Below are 12,255 nucleotides of genomic sequence, written 5' to 3' on the forward strand. Positions count from 1 at the left end.
AGAGCTTTTTGATTTTCCCATAATTGTGCCCCTGTGTTTGATGATGCTCAGCTTCTGGGTTATAAACTTTAATACAAACTTTCTCGTATATTTTGAATTTTAGGTCAAGAAGTCAGCGATTGTCAGGTGAAAATGGGAATACAAAAGATTTGGTAGCTGGTGTGAAAATAGATGTTATAATAATCATGTAGTTGTAGCTTTGATAATTTGTTCAGATTTTCATTTATATGATGTATTTTAGTGTTACAACTCTTGAGATTAACTCAGTGGGTTTTCTTTTTAATTTTTAATTAAAAAGTCGTTATTGAGTCAGACAGTGGTAGCACAAGCCTTTAATTCCAGCATCTGTGAGTTTGAGGCCAACCTGGTCTACAAAGAGAGTTCCAAGACAGCCAGGGCTACACAGGGAGAAGCCCTGTCTCGAAAACAAACAAACAAAAAAGTTATTATTGTGTATGTGTGCATGATACATGTATGTTCCTGATAGGATATGAATGTGGAGATCAAAGGACAACTTTGGGGATCTTTACACCTGTATGTGGAATTTGGGGATCCAGCAAGGACTGAAACATTGTGTCCTTCCACAGCAGTTTTTTTGGTTTTTTTTTCTGTCCCTCTCCCCCTTACTTGTAGCTCTGGCTGGCTTGGAACTCACTGTGTAGACAGGTTGGCTTCACATCTAAGAAGATCTGCCTGCCTCTGCCACCTAAGTGCTGGGATTGCAGGTGTGCCATCATACACTACATCCACATCCGATTTTATAAAGCTACTATGTATAGGAAATCCCGATTACAGATAAATCAGAAGGCACATAGAGGTTAGGTAACCTGCCCAAGAGATCCAAGGGCATATTTTATGTTGGCAAGACAGTGAGTATGAAAAATAAAAGTGATACATCTGAAGGAATTTTATTTAAAATAGCACCACAGGCGGCTGTCTTTCCTGGTCCTACCCAGGTCTTGCAGGGGAAAGGATGCCTATGAGAGCACAGCAGACGAATTCTTTCTGCACTTCAGAGTAAAAGCCAAAAGGAGGCTCTAGTCAATCTCTGAATTTTCTGTGATGTGTTCCCAGGCAGAAATAACTGTGGCTGGGCAGTGGTGGCTCACGCCTTTAATCCCAGCACTCAGGAGGCAGAGATACCTGTGAGTTTGAGGCAGTTCCTGGACGGCCAGAGCTACACAGAGAAACTGGGAAAGATTCTGTGTAAAGGACTTTCTTGTGGCTAGCACTCGAGCTGTGTACTTGCCTAGGGTGGTGAATGGCTTTGCTTTAATCCCCATCACCAAAGGGGAAAGGCACAAAGGGAATTCATCTAGCTGGGCACGCTGCTGCCCACCTGCCTTCCTAACACTCAGGAAGCAGAGACAGGATTATCATAAATTTAGGGCCAACACCGGCTGCACACAGAGATGCTGAGTCAGAAAAAAACAAATGACATCCACTATTTTTTATTTATTCATCTATTTTATTTGTTTATTTGTTTGTTGCTCTATAGTCCAGACTAGCCGGAAGCTATACAGTCCAGACTAACCTGGAACTCATAGCATTCCTCTTGCCTCAGCTAGTAGAGTCCTGGGATTATCGGCATAAAGCCCCACACCCTAATTTTAAAAAATGAATCCAGCGACAACCATAACTCTAGTCATATTATGTATTGTCCTTTAACTTCTAATTATGGTGTCCACCTGAGTAAGACTGGGTCTAGACTAGCCCAGCCATGTCCTATCTTCTAGTCATACACCTGAATCCCTTCTTTTACCCTTGTGTGCTCTGTGGTCAGGGTCTTCAGGGCGGCAACCCTGGGTATAGGTTTTGCGTTCTTGTCTGACAAGTTCCTGCTAGTCTGACAAGTCCTGGAAAGGGGATGCTGGGGGTGTCAGGGCAGGCCCCACTTGTGGAGAGGCTTCCCGAGTTCCCAGAGTCTCTCCTCTTTTCTCGATGTTTGCTGTCGGGGTCCTGAGTGCTGTTTCGCCCTCTCTTTTTGAAACTCTCCTGCCTGACTCTTTAGTGCTCATTTTAATGGTCATCAGTTATCACTAGACTGAGACACCAACACGGAGGCAGGAAAGGCTCTGGTTCTTCCGGGCAGTGGACTGTACCCTCTTTCCCTCTTCCCATCATTTACTTCCTTTGTGAGGAGGAGAAAGAAGCTCAGGAACACAACAGTCTGATTTTCTCAGGTATCTGTATAACCTGTAAGATTTGCCTTTCTTCTGAGTCTTGGCCATCTTCTTCTTTTCCTGTTTGACCCTCTTCTTTCTGGCCTGATTATGAGAGGAAGGGTTCTTCCCCTCTCCATTCTTCCACCTCCTCCCCTTTACCACATTTTTTTTCCCTTTTTACCTCTCCATCGTGGCCTCTTGACCTCCCTCCAGAGTTACAAAAGTGAGATGCTGCTGTGGGAATGTTAATGAGCCTTTCTCACAAAGAGGCAAAGACTTTACTTCACTGAATTGGAAAAAAAGCCCCTTTCAAAAGGGATTTCTGTGTGTGGTGAAGTGGAGAGGGGAGAGGAAGGGGAGAGAGGGAGGGAGAAAAAAAAAAAGGACAGGACAGGAGAGAAGGGAAGAGAATGGAGAGAGAGAGAGAGAGAGAGAGAGAGAGAGAGAGAGAGAGAGAAATGCAAAAGGAAGAGACCCCGTGACAAGAAAATATGAAAGTAGCAATCTTCCCCCTTCAATCTGTGATCTAATTCTTGGAAAATGAACCAAGGACTTGGTTCTCAAGACACTGAAGGGCACCCAATAGGAAAAGGGGGCTTATTTCATCTTCCTTCACTGTTCCATCCTTCCTGAGAGCCTGAGGCTAGGGACATATTCTAGATGGAGAAACTGGTGGCTCTGAGATTCTTTATGATGTTTTCTAATATGTACCAGTATTTCCAGTTTGGGTTTTCTTATTGTCCATTGGTCTAATAAGTTCTAGGGATGGCTCATAGTATTGTTAAAGCCTTTAGTTCACAAAACCAGATCACTTGAGCATAAGCCAGTTAACTCATTGGTGTATTGAGGTTGTTTCCGGATTTGCTGGAATGTATATTAAGGGGCCAGAAGCGTAGTTCATCGGGTAAAACACACCTGTTGAGTAAGTCTGATGACCTGAGTTCTCTTACCTTCACATGCATGCTGTGGCACCCACTCACACTCATTCATGTGTCATACATATACACATACATGCACATACAACATACATCATACACAAACACATAAATACTTCTCAGAGTACACACACATCAGACACATACCCAAGCATAGACACACAGATACAATGCACTTAGACATTGTACACACAGACAGACATACACCCATGCACACACGTAGACACACAGGTACAATGCATAAGTGCATTGTACACACAGACAGACACATAGCCATGCACACACATAGACACACAGATACAATGCACTTAGGCATTGTACACACAGACAGACACATACCCATGCACACACATAGACACACAGATACAATGCACTTAGGCATTGTACACACAGACAGACACATACCCATGCACACACATAGACACACAGGTACAATGCATAAGTGCATTGTACACACAGACAGACATGCACACATAAGGAACAATAGTGAACTGTGTCTGACTCCTCTTTTGTGGAGCGTTGTGCCTTCTTGTGGCTTCTTCCACAGTCCTCTTTTCTGAAACTAAATCCCTTGCTGCTTCCTGGCAACCAGACATCCCTTCCTGCTGGGCTTGCCTTTCCTAGGCTGATCTGAACACCGAGAACTCATGTTATGGTTTCCAGACCATTCTAAGTTTCTTAGAGTCTCAGAATCTCTTTTGCCTCCTTTCCTCCTTCTTTTGTTTTGTTTTTGTTTGATTGGTTGGTTGGAGGTTTCTTTTTGTTGTTATTTTGTTTTGATTTTAGACTGGGTCTCACTATGTAGCCTTGGCTATCTTGGTATGACCAGGTTGACCTCATACTCACAGAGATAAGTGTGCCTCCCTCTGACTCCCGAGTGCTGGGTTAAAGGTGTGTGCCGCCATGCCTGGTGTAGCTCATCTTCTTAAATGTGCTCATTAAAATACCAAGAGGCTGGGGATATAGTAGGTGAGTTGGTAGAGTGCTTGCCATATAGGCAAGAGGTCCTAGGTTTAATCCCAGCACTACTAAAAGTCAGGTGTGGCCCATGTCTGTAATCCTAGTATTTGAGAGGTACAGGCAGGAAGATCATGAGTTTTGGGTCATCTTTGGTGACATAGCAAATTTGAGGCCAGCCTGAGTTACATGAGACTATATATCAACAAATGGAACAAAATAAAAACAAACAAAAACCAAGAGGAAGGGTAGGGGTCTCAGTTGTATGGTACTTGCCCTGCCCAGGTTCTGTAGGCCATAGATTCCATCCCCAGCAACACAAGAAAACTAAACCAAAGGGCTGGAGTGGTGGTTCTTGCTCTTCCAGAGAGTCCAAGTTTGGTTCTCAGCACCCACATTGGTAGATCACAACCGCATGTGACTTCAGCTCCATGCAATCAAACACTTGTACTCACCTGCACATTGCCCCCCCAACTACTTATACATAATTAAAAATAATAGAAATAAATCTTACCAGAAAAAAAGAGGGGGGTCAGGCATGGCGGGACACGCTTTTAATTACACCATTTGAGACAAGTAGATCTCTGTGAATTTCAGGACAGCCACGACTACCGTATCTCAAAAGGCTAAAATAAAATAACCAAAAAACAAGAACATAAAGCTAACTAACTAACTCACATTATGTCCAGGATAAGTGGCTGACACAGTACTTAGGAAGCGGAGGCAGAATAGTGAATTGGAGACCTTTCTGGGCTGCATAAGGAGTTCTAGGCCAGCCAGGACTGCACAGTGAGACCCTGTCTCCCCCTCCCAGGAGACCATTAAAAGGCAAATTGCCTTCTTTTTCTTCTTTTAAAAAATATGAATCTTTATTTTTAAATTTATTTACTTTTTCTTTTATGTGCTTTGGTGTTTTGCCATGGCTATCAGATCCCCTGGAACTGGAGTTATAGACAGTTGTGAGTTGCCATGTGGGTGCTGGGAATTGAATCTCAGTCCTTGGGAAGAGCATTTAGTGCTCTTAACCACTGAGCCATTTCTCCAGCTCCCTATTTATTTTTATGTGCATTCATTCATGCACTCATTCATTCTTTTTTTTTTTTTTTTGCCTGCTTACGCATCTCTGTGAGGAGGCCGGAGCCTCTGCAACTGGAGTTACAGACAGTTGTGAGCTGCCATGTGAGTGCTGGGAGTTGAACCTGGGGTTCTCTGGATGAGAAGTTGGTGTTCTCAACCACTGAGCCATTTCTCCAGCCCTGACAAATTGCGTTTTAATTTTTGTTTTGCTTTTTTGGGACAGGATTTCTCTGTGTAACAGCTCTAGGCTCTCCTGTAACTTGTTTTGTAGACCAGGCTGGGGTAAATTGCTTTTTTTAAAAAAAAAATTAATACATTTATTTATTATTTATTTTACATCCCAGCCACAGTTTTCCCTCCCTCCTTCCCTCCCAGTCACTTCCCCCCACACTCTGTTTCCTACATACCAATCCACTCCTCCACTCAGGTCTCCCATCAAAACAGCGCATCAAGTTACAGTAGGACTAAGCACTTCCCCAACCCAGTCTGCAGAGTAGGGTCCCAAAAGCTAGGGACAGAGTCAGAGACAGGCCCTGTTCCCACTGTTAGGAGTCCCACAAGACGACCATACATGCAGAGTGTTGGGGTGCAAATTACTTTTTAAAGATTTCTTTTTATTATTTTCATTTGTGTGGGTGTATATGTGTGCGTGTGAATGTGGGTGTCTGCAGAGGTCAGAAAAGCTTGCAGAGCCCCTGAGGTGCAGTTTTCTTCTTGCGTAGGACGGTGTCATCTGAGTACAACATCACAGTCACAGATGAAGCCAGAACTGTGAGAAGGGGAAGGCAACCACGATGAAACCAGAGAAAAGCGAGAAGCCATGTGGGGACCCTAGTTCCCAGTGCCTTTTACTTCCCAATACGGTAATTATATGAAGAATTTATGGAGAGTTCACATGCTTGCACTGTGTCCCAGTACGATCAGAATCTCTGGAGGTAAACTCAGAGTTCAAACAGTCTCTTAGATGTTTCTTGCAGAGGAAGTTTGAGACAATCCCCTTGATTGCTGGCTTCTAACCCCTGGCCTGTAGACAGGTGGAGGAGTACAGATTACTTAAAAGGCCCGTGTTTGACGGGAGTGGATGACATGCTTCTCAAGAGTTTGTACAACTGTGGCCCAGTGCTTGTCAGTGGTGTTAAGGTCATGCAATTGTGATATCAAACTCAAAGTGGGATTTATCCTAGGAGTAAAATTATAGTCATGTGGAGGTGCCAGAAACCTTTTGGCATTTCATTTGATGACCTTTGTCAAGGACACAGCTCTGTCCTTTTTTTATTTGTTTATAGAAACACAGGCGCCACTGGATCCATTTTCTACCTTCTGAAGAACTAGAATGTGATGGTTTAGTTGGGAGAGGACCAAATGAGGACTCTGGAAATACATGTAAGATATGCATACTCATAACAGTAATCTTCACTTTGGGTCTTTGAATACATTATTTTATTTTGGCATTAAAGTAACTTTACAAGGGGAACACTATATACCTAGATTTAGTTGCAGAATCTCATTTTATAAAAGGTAGGCCTCATTCATTTTGTTTTCCTTGTTCATCCTTGCTCTTTACATACAAGTAGAGGGACTGGAGAGATGGCTCAGCGGTTAAGAGCACTGACTGTTCTTTCTGAGGCCCTGAGTTCAATTCCTAGCAGCCACATGGTAGCTCACAACCATCTGTAATGGGATCTGGTGCCCTCTTCTGGCCTGCAGGCATACATGGAGGCAGAATGTTGTAAGGCATACATGGAGGCAGAATGTTGTATACATAATAAATAAAATCTAAAAAAACAAAACAAAAAAACCCCAGAAACATACAAGTAGGGTACTGGGTGGTAGACTAGCTTCTTGCCCAAGGTCTCAAAGCTGGTAACTGGAGAGGGGAACCTCTTCTGTACCTCAGTGTGACACTGTTGCCTACCGTCCTAATTTTCTTGCTACAGAACTGAAAAGTGGCTTAAACTTCAAGATTAAAAAGATATTGAAGCAGGCAGTGGTGGTGCACACCTTTAATCCTAGCACTCGGGAGGCAGAGGCAGGTGGATCTACAGAGTGAATTCCAGGGCAGCCAGCGTTTCACAGGGACAAAACAAACAGATACTGAACACCCACAGGGAACCGCTCCCTATACTCTGGCTCTTGGCATTCATAAGTACACAGCAGTGCGGAGTGGGGGTGGGGTGCCCGCGAAGGCCGCTGAGAGCAAACAGTCTTTCTAGAGGCTGCCCCAGCGCTGGCTCTTTCAGGTGGCGGTTGCCATGGTGTTTTTGGGGAAGCAGGAGGGAGTGAGGCTCAAGAAGGGTCATTCAGAGTCTTGTCTGGTATTCCTTTTCAGACTTCATTCCCTTAGGGATGGCGGAATTTAAACATTACAAAGAGGAAGGATGGGGCTCACTCTTTGCTTTCCTTTAGATACCAGAGAAACCGGAGTTTGTGTAGAGGAAAAAGTTCGTGGAACAGGAAAAGGAGGGTCGGGGGAAGGGCTGAGGCTAGGATGAGAGTGGGGAGGGGGAGGTGTGTGTGTGTGTGTGTGTGTGTGTGTGTGTAAGAACTGTTTGTTAAAATCCCAGGGATCCTAAGGTTACCCATCAGTAAAAAAATAAAGGCCTGGATTAGGAACAAAAAGGCAACAGGGCAGTGAGAAACTCAAACCCCTAACAAAGCTTTCAGAAAGGAGAACACACCAGAAAGGCGAAGAGGTCAAGTGTCAGAGGCAAGTTTTTGGAACAACTGGAACAGATGCTGAAGTATGTTAGAAATTAGGAGTCGCTTCACCTGGATGTGGTGGCCCACGCCTTCAATCCCAGCAGAGGCAGGCATATCTCTGAGTGTGAGGCCAGCCTGGTCCACAGTTCGGGTTTTAGGGGAACCAGGGCTACACAGAGAAACCCTGTGGTCCCAGGATTTGGAGCTAGACGGGTCTTAGAGACCATCTCTAAACTGAACTTTTCAGATGAGGAATCCAGGACCCATAGAGATTAAATGCTTTCTTAAAAGACTTCCAGAAATCAGGTTTTATCTTAGAAACTTGTTCTCCCCACTTTGCTGCAACCCAGAGCAGAAATCGGGGAGCTACTCAGTACGTAAAATGTTTGCTGTTTAAGCATGAGAACTGTGCCTGTGGTCCCAGAGGCTGAGACAGGCAGGTCGTGGGAGCCTTGATGTCCAGTTAGTCTAGCCATTTGGTGCGCTCCAATCAGGTGGAGGGGCTGGGGAGGTCACTCAGCGGTTAAAGAGTGTTTACTGCTCTTGCAGAGGGCTGTGTTCAGTTCCCAGCACCTGTACGGGATAACATACAGCCACCTGCAACTCTAGTTCCAGGGAATCTCATGTCCTCTTCTGGCCTCTGACACTCACAGCTCCACACAGATATACACGCATACACATAATTAAAACTAAGATGGAATGAAGTGAGAAAACGCTCCATACTAACCTCTAGCACATACACGTGCACTTATGAGAATATCATTTTTTAAAAAATTTATTTATTTATTGTTTTTTTTGAAACAGGGTTTCTCTGTGGTTTTGGAGCCTGTCCTGGAACTAGCTCTTGTAGACCAGGCTGGTCTTGAACTCACAGAGATCCGCCTGCCTCTGCCTCCCGAGTGCTGGGATTAAAGGTGTGCGCCACCACCGCCCGGCGAGAATATTCTTGATGATATCCAATCCTTAGTTTCATAATGTATATAATATATTTATATATATATTTAATTATATTTATACCCTGTGTTACTCAGGGTTCTGTATATATGGGATATATCAGAGTGGTTTTCAGGCTGTAGTCTTGCCTATTTCAATGATGGTTGTCTCCTATCCAGGAATCCAAGAGTTGTTTGGTTCACGAGGATGAATTTTCCAGCAGGTCTTCAGTATATAATGGAATCCTGAAGAAACAGGCTCTAATGACAGTGAAGGAATGGATTTGCCCGTGAGCATGAGGGCAAGCAGGCAAAGAGAAGCTACTTTCTTCTCTCCATGTGCTTTCTGTAGGGTGCCACCAGAAGGTGTGGCCCAGATTTAAGGTGAGTTAGCATGCCTCTTCCCACTTCAAATAATTCAATCAAGAAAAATTCCTTGTTGTTGTTGATGAAACATGCCTTTAGTCTCAGCACTTGGCAGGCAGAGGCAGGCAGATCTCTGTGAGTTCCAAAACAAGTTCCAAAGCTACAGAGAAACCCTGTCTTGAAAAACAAAAAACAAGGGCTGGAGAGATGGCTCAGCGGTTAGGAGCACTGCCTGGTTTTCCAAAGGTCCTGAGTTCAATTCCCAGCACCACATGGTGGCTCACAACCATCCGTAATGGGGTCTGGTGCCCTCTTCTGGCCTGCAGGCATACACACAGACAGAATATTGTATACATAATAAGCCGAAGTAGTGGAGTTGACAACCAGAAATGGCCTCTACACATCCCTTGTGCCCTCCCCTTCTTGCTGATCCCTTCCTCTTCCCAACTACTTCCTTGTGTGTATAAGTGTGTGTGTGTGTGTGTGTGTGTGTGTGTATACCACTGAGTTTAATTAGCATTGCTTAAGGATCAAGGATGCAGGGTTTTGTTTTAGTGGCGGTAACTAATAAATGCATAACAATAGAAAACAGATCTTGTTCTTTTGACTATTGTGTATGTTTTATTTTATTTTATTTTTTTTGAATATTTATTTATTTATTATGTATACAATATTCTGTCTCTGCCTTCCGAGCTTTGGATTTCAAACTTTTGATGTCATCTCTTTGTTGTTCTTTTTTTCAAATATTTATTTATTTATTTATTTATTTATTTATTTATTATGTATACAGTGTTCTATCTGTGTGTATGCCTGCAGGCCAGAAGAGGGCACCAGACCGCATTACGGATGGTTGTGAGCCACCACGTGGTTGCTGGGAATTGAACTCAGGACCTTTGGAAGAGCAGGCAATGCTCTTAACCTCTGAGCCATCTCTCCAGCCCCCTCTTTGTTGTTCTTATTGGCACAATCTTTTAAAGTAAGTATTATTTTATTTGTTTATTTATGTTTTTTTTGAGACAGGGTTTCTCTGTGTAACAGCCCTGGCTGTCCTTGAACTCACTTCTTAGACCAAGCTGGCCTCAAACTCAGAGAGATCTGCCTGCCTCTGCCTCCTGTGTGCTGGTACTAAAGGTGTGCACCACCACACCCAGCTGTTTTGTTTGTTTAAGTTATTTTAATAATGATGTAATAATAATAGTTATTGTTATTATTTTGAGGCAGGGTCCCAAACTGGCTTCAGACTTATTACGTGGTCAAGCATGACCTTGAACTTTGGGTCCCTTTGCCTCGGGGTGCCAAGATTTCGGGCCTACACCACCACTCCAGGTTTTACTGGGGTCTGAGGACTGAAGTCAGGTCTTCATAAATGCTACATAGAATTTCACTAATTGAGCTACATCTTCAGCCTCTAATGTGCTTGTCATAAGAAATGAAACATCCAGGTTTTGGGGGTGCACGCCTTTAATCCTAGAATGCTGGAGGAAAAGGCAGGTGGATCTTTGTGAGTTCGAGGAGAGGCCAGTCTGGTCTACAGAGCTAGTTCCAGGACAACCAGGGCTATACAGAGAGACCCTGTCTTAAAAATCCAAAAACTAAAACCAACCAAACAACCAAACAAAAAACATCTAGATCGGCAGGAAGAGCTCTATCAGTTTGAGGGCAGCCTTGTCTACATTGTGGTTACAGAGTGAGACCTGTCTCAAATAAAACAAAACTAAAGAACTCCACATGCGCCCCCTCCCCCCCCGCCCCAACACCTAACCAACTAAACAGAAATCAGAAAGACAGAGGGAAAGAAGGATAAAGAGGGAAGCAGCAGGGCACTTGCTTAACATCACAGGCCCTGAGTTCTGTCCTCAGCACAGGAAGGCAGGGAAGGGCTGGACCCCATCTAGGCCTCTGACTAAGAGGACAGGTGCACTGACTCTGAGTATGTGCACAGGTGCACTGACTCTGACTACATGCACAGGTGCACTGACTCTGTATGTGCACAGGTACACTGACTCTGTATGTGCACAGGTACACTGACTCTGACTACACGCACAGGTGCACTGACTCTGACTACATGCACAGGTGCACTGACTCTGACTACATGCACAGGTGCACTGACTCTGACTACATGCACAGGTACACTGACTCTGTATGTGCACAGGTACACTGACTCTGTATGTGCACAGGTACACTGACTCTGACTACACGCACAGGTGCACTGACTCTGACTACATGCACAGGTGCACTGACTCTGACTACATGCACAGGTGCACTGACTCTGACTACATGCACAGGTACACTGACTCTGTATGTGCACAGGTACACTGACTCTGACTACATGCACAGGTGCACTGACTCTGACTACATGCACAGGTGCACTGACTCTGACTACATGCAAAGGTGCACTGACTCTGTATGAGCACAGGTGCACTGACTCTGACTACATGCACAGGTGCACTGACTCTGACTACATGCACAGGTACACTGACTCTGTATGTGCACAGGTGCACTGACTCTGATTACATGCACAGGTACACTGACTCTGTATGTGCATAGGTGCACTGACTCTGACTACATGCACAGGTACACTGACTCTGACTACATGCACAGGTGCACTGACTCTGACTACATGCACAGGTGCACTGACTCTGAGTATGTGCACAGGTACACTGACTCTGACTACGAGCACAGGTGCACTGACTCTGACTACATGCACAGGTACACTGACTCTGACTACATGCACAGGTGCACTGACTCTGACTACGAGCACAGGTACACTGACTCTGACTACATGCACAGGTGCACTGACTCTGACTACATGCACAGGTGCACTGACTCTGAGTACGTGCACAGGTACACTGACTCTGAGTATGTGCACAGGTACACTGACTCTGGCTACGAGCACAGGTACACTGACTCTGACTACGAGCACAGGTACACTGACTCTGAGTATGTGCACAGGTGCACTGACTCTGACTACGAGCACAGGTACACTGACTCTGTATGTGCACAGGTGCACTGACTCTGACTACATGCACGGGTACACTGACTCTGACTACGAGCACAGGTGCACTGACTCTGACTACATGCACAGGTGCACTGACTCTGACTACGAGCACAGGTACACTGACT

Source organism: Chionomys nivalis, chromosome 12 (genome assembly GCF_950005125.1).
Source record: "Chionomys nivalis chromosome 12, mChiNiv1.1, whole genome shotgun sequence".
Taxonomy (NCBI): Eukaryota; Metazoa; Chordata; class Mammalia; order Rodentia; family Cricetidae; genus Chionomys; species Chionomys nivalis.